The 5,454-nt window shown below is 41.9% G+C and overlaps 1 protein-coding gene across 1 annotated transcript in view; it reads right to left on the bottom strand.

Moving 5' to 3' along the window:
- Positions 1 to 5,454, bottom strand: part of Slc25a21 (solute carrier family 25 member 21) — a 472,867-nt gene that overhangs the window by 179,472 nt on the left and 287,941 nt on the right. The gene's annotated exons all lie outside the window — the stretch shown is intronic.

The raw sequence follows: 5,454 nt of genomic DNA on the forward strand, positions 1-5,454 counted from the left end.
AGGACAGCCAGGGCTACACAGAGAAACCCTGTCTAAAAAAACAAAAACAAACAAACAAAAAATTGCTTCATAGGTGACATTGTGGTTTATTCAGCATATGACACTAAGCAGATAGACAATGTCAGCTGATCCTTGATGGGCAAAGAAAAAAAATTCTGATGTTTTCTGGTATTAATGCTATCAGCATGTCAACTCAGCATTGGTCAGCTTAGTCACTGTCTTTGGTGTGATTTTTTTTTAACATGTCTTAAGAACTTATTCTATGTAATTTACAGTTCTTCTGTGATTAGAAAAATACGAGGACAAGTGTCTGATACTTTGCCACTCTTGGTGGGACCCCTGTGGTTCAGCACCATCTGCTGTTCCTTTCTGTGGGCTTTCTTATCACGCAGGACAAGCAATGCCAGCAGCATTCAAGGGAGGAAACCACAGATCCTGTATCGCTGGCTGTGGCATTCAAAAGAAGCTCCAAGAAGAGACCAAGACAAAAGAGAAACAGGACTCCTGGGGGCTCAGTCATCTATTTTATTTTATCCAGTGAGGCAGGAGGTAAAACGTTGAGCTGCCCAGTCAGGTGGACACTGAAGAGGAATTTAGGAGACCCTCACTGCCCTCCTGCCCCGACACCAGTTGTTACTTCAAGTGAGCAGAACCCAGGCTGTGAACCTTGTAATAAAAGGCTTCTGGGTTAATGAGAAGCATCAGCACCATTTGAAAATCTGGACAGAGGGTCATGGCATCTCCTGGTCCGAAGAAACCTCATTCATCACAGTAATGAAGTAACGGACCCTGGTCATTTTAAACCAGGAGCCTGAGACTGGCCAACAGCTAACGGTTTCCTTACCCAGACTTCCCATAGCCGAGACAAGAGCACGGAAAGCCACATCCTACGTGAAATGTAATATTCCACGTGCCCACATCCAAGGTGGGGGGAGTTGTGAGAAGGGCTGTAAACATTTCTCACAAGCTGATGGTTTTATTAGGTGATGGTGTGCTTTTGTGCTGCATTTCATTAATTATCTGCAAAAGGAACGCTCTTTCAACACCATGTCAGGCTTGACCTATTGCAATCACATGATAGTATAAAAATGGGCTGCCAAAAGTCTTCTCTGTCTTACTAGGGACATACACAGGCAACACAAGCCAATGATTTAGCAAATTCTAACCCTGGAAAAGTTCACACTTTTGAACATCAATTGTGGATGTCACTTCTAAAATCACTTATATCACTTCTAAATGTTCTAAATTTAGAAATGAACTAATTGCGTACAATAGCAACATAAGAGTAGATAGATTTCTGAAACTGACTTATTTTCAGAGTTCATGTAAAAAAAAAATCTATAGAACTTTTCTGTGTGAATTCATGGTGATACCCCTGACATCCATTTAAAATTATAGTAGACAGGATGCCTCGGTGACATAGCATATGGACTTTGATATGTTGTAAGTCAAACCTTGCTAGAGACATTCTTGCCTATGCCTAGGAATATGAAATATGTGAAGGCAGGAGGCAGTGGTATGTTCAGGCACACAGAGAATATTTCCACATTGAGGAGGGCCTCAAGATGAGCTATTTTAGATTTTTAAAAAAAATCTTATGAAAGAATATAATCGAATTGATTGCCAAATTATCATATTTGCCTCAAATCTCTTCTGCTAACAAATAACACTTCTTACTGGTTTCTACCTATTTTTTATAAAACAATAGCTGTACATTTAGATATCTTCTCAGTAGGTAAGGCCGCGAATTCAGCACAAATATGAACTCAGAGATTTATGGGGCAGGATATTATGATCATACATTGGCACCTCCCAGTTCTTCAGAGGTCATAATTTCTGCCTCTGTTTATTATCTGGTTTATGGTTGGAGTATAACAGATAATTCATTTTTAATGTGGTAAATGTTTTGGGGGCTTGTCTGAGGGAAATAAAAGTTTATAGTTTAGTCCTGGATGTGGGTAGTAAAGTGGAGTGTGAAGCGATATATTTCTAAACCATGGTGATTGGACATTGACTTACCTTAGCCCTCTGTCCTTGACTCCAGCAAAGAATTAATGATAACCTCCAACCCACACTACTCTACCTTGCAACTCAGTGAACTCTCTGAATCTTAATTTTCTTCAACAGATTCACACCTAATTTCTTACATGAAAACATTACTTGCTAAGTATGTAAAATATCAGGGAGCAAGGCAGAATCCAACCAAAGTATACCAATGAGAATCACAGTCTGAGACAAGAATAAAGGCAGGAAATGCTAACTAACAGTCTCTATGTGCAGCCTCTCTTTCACATGAGAAAGCTTTTAATTCCCACATTTATCTGTCCATCTGTCCATCTGCCCATTTGACTAATGACTTTGAGCTCACACACAGTGTTACACATCGGTGCGGTGGTGGTGAAGGACAAATCCACTGCTGAGAGTTTCTATGTGAAGGAAGGAGATGAAGAAATCACAAATAGGAAAGCACATAGTGATATCAGTCTCAAAATACCTAAATTCAAATTTTAAAAAAATTGTGCTTTTCTCATAAACCTATCTGGCAGCAAAACCTTACCTGAAGTGTGCCACCCCCACCCCACCCCAACACATACTTAAAGGCTAGATATAAACTTCATGTGTCATTTGTCAGGAGATAGCCCCTTAATTTTGGGGGGTAGGGTCTCCTACTGGGACCTGCGGGGGGGAATCACTGATTAGACTAGCCTAGCTCTCTCCCCTCCCCCAGCGCTGGGATTAAGAGAACATGGTACCCTCCCAAGCTCTTATCCCACGGACTGGTTAGTGATTCTCTTGCTAGTGCAATGAGCACATTACTAACTGATCTACTTTTCTAGCTCATTCATACTTGTATTAAAATATTCGGTTGCTAGATAAACTTGTATATTGTTCAGTGGCTTAACATAAAACCTAACAAGCCATTGGTTTAGTGTCAGTATTGACTTCGTAAACTATGGAAACAGAAATGAGATTATGTAAAGCGTAATGTGATTGGAGAGATAGGTCTGAAATGGAAGGGTGTTGTGCTCAATCAATAGTTTACTGTTAACTTGACGCAGCTGGAGTTATCTGAGAGGAGGGAAATGCCCCTGTAAGATCTGGCTGTAGGCAAGCCTGTAGGACATTTCTTTTTTTCCTTTTAAATTAGTGACTGATTTGGGAGAGCCCCGCCCATTGTGGGTAGTATCACTTCTGGGCAGGCTGTCCTGGGTTCTATAAGAAAGAAGCCTAAACAAGCCATGAGGAGCCAGCATTCCTAATGGCCCTGGATTGGCTCCTGCCGCCAGGTTCCTGCAGTTTGAGTTCCTGCCTTGGCTTCCCTCAGTGGCCTGTGACTAGGGATCTGTAAACCTAATAATCGGTTTCCTTCCCGAGTTGCTTTGGGTCATGGGGTTTCTTCACAGCAGTAGTGACCCTAACTATGGCAGATGTCATATATTTAAGGACTGCCACAATCACATTTTTCTGCCTGGGAGAAGTGGATAGAAAATGTGCACGTGAGGTGCACTTGGGTGTTTGCTGGGCAGTGGCAGCCAGAGGGGACCCTTTATCAGGGGATTTCTATTTTCTAAGGCTTTCCAAACCTGAGCCAAGGATGCAGCATTTGGAGGGAAGGTCAAACAGCATCTGTGGTGGTAACAGAGGGTGCACTGGCCTGATGTGGTGGTAACAGAGGGTGCACTGGCCTGATGTGGTGGTAACAGAGGGTGCACTGGCCTGATGNGTGGTGGTAACAGAGGGTGCACTGGCCTGATGTGGTGGTAACAGAGGGTGCACTGGCCTGATGTGGTGGTAACAGAGGGTGCACTGGCCTGATGTAGCAAAGAATGTCATCATAAGAAGGCCCAAGGGTCGCCCTGTGAGGGGACTTTTGGGCACGGAAAGAATTGAAAGTCAGTTTTCTGCTCTTTAACATGTATTGTTCCGGGGGATACCTTGGAAACAGTGGGTGGGTTGGCATTAAGCATGGATGAACAGGAGTAGGCAGACCCCAGAGAAGAGATGATGAAGCCTGAAACAGCAAGTGAGGGGGAGGGCACACTGGGGAGGAACAAATACTGTAGGGACCACAGATGTGAAGTGGGCAAATGGAAGAATCAGGGTTGAGAAGAACATCACAGCTTGAGATAGTTGAAGGTGCGACTAAAAACAAACACACACATACACACATGCACACACAAACGCACACTCACAAACACACTCACACACATTTACAAACACACACTCTCAAACAACACACACAAACATAAATACACACAAAACACAGTCACAAACACACACTCAGACACACTCACACACACACACCTCCAGATGTTCTTTTCTTAAGTTCCTGTTCTAACTCTAAAAGTCAGTGATATTCTCTTTGACACAACCATGGATCCAGTTCATAGGGCCAAACGAGAATAATTTTTTGTCTTGTACTTGGGGACTTTCCAATGGACAGGAGAAGAATTACACATTAAGTATATTCTCCATACTGTCAGGGCCCAGATTGGTTTCCAGTGTCATAAATCATCATAATTAACAACCTTTCAACTCAATGGATCCCAAAGCACTTTCCAAATTATGCAACTTTGGAGGTGAATTGCCTCAGCTGTCCAACAGCTGTCAGCAGCCGTCTGCAAGGGGGACAGAGCAAGAGAGAGGATGTGGAATCTCCATGGAACTCCTTGTAGCACATGGGTTTGTGGAATGCAATTCCTCAAAATGGAACTTGGCTAAGAGCAGCGTCTCATCCCCTCTCAGTAGAAGTGCAGTCAAGCCATTCTTATCCCTAAATGGTCAACAGATTTCTTTCGCTTACAAAAGACATTTGTGAACAGAATCAATAGCAGTCCTATGTCCTGGAAAATAGGTTGTGTATTTCAAATTGCATTGCTTATTTCAGTAATGACTTCCGTAATACCTGATTGTGGGATGGTAGTTTAAAGCAGAACATCCACTACTTTTTCACATATAAATAGATTAATAAACTATGAAACAGAGCTGAATCAGATTGTCCGGAATGTTACAAATCTCCTATGCTAACATTTCTTTTTCTTTAGGGGATTTTAAATTTGACCATTTTGAAGGGTCGCTTTTACAACCAAATAAAATCTGACTTTTTGCTCTTTCTCTTAGTACAGGCCCATTTGGTTTATAGTAAATTCTCTTTCATAACTTACAAGTCCTCTGTTTTCCACCTAGCAAGTATACAAGTACAAGAGATTTGCAAGTTATAAAGTTTACATGGGATATATGTGGAGCTCCGAAGTATTTAAAGTTTTTTGATAAATGTAAGTATGCTATCTTCTTAAAACTGTGTGTGTTCTCACCTGAGGAATACCGAATGGCAGAGAAGCACCTGAAAAAATGTTCAACTTCCTTAATCATCAGGGAAATGCAACTCAAAACAACCCTGAGATTCCACCTCACACCAGTCAGAATGGCTAGGTTCAAAAATTCAGGTGACAG

The sequence above is a fragment of the Mus caroli genome, chromosome 12 (genome assembly GCF_900094665.2).
Source record: "Mus caroli chromosome 12, CAROLI_EIJ_v1.1, whole genome shotgun sequence".
Taxonomy (NCBI): domain Eukaryota; kingdom Metazoa; phylum Chordata; class Mammalia; order Rodentia; family Muridae; genus Mus; species Mus caroli.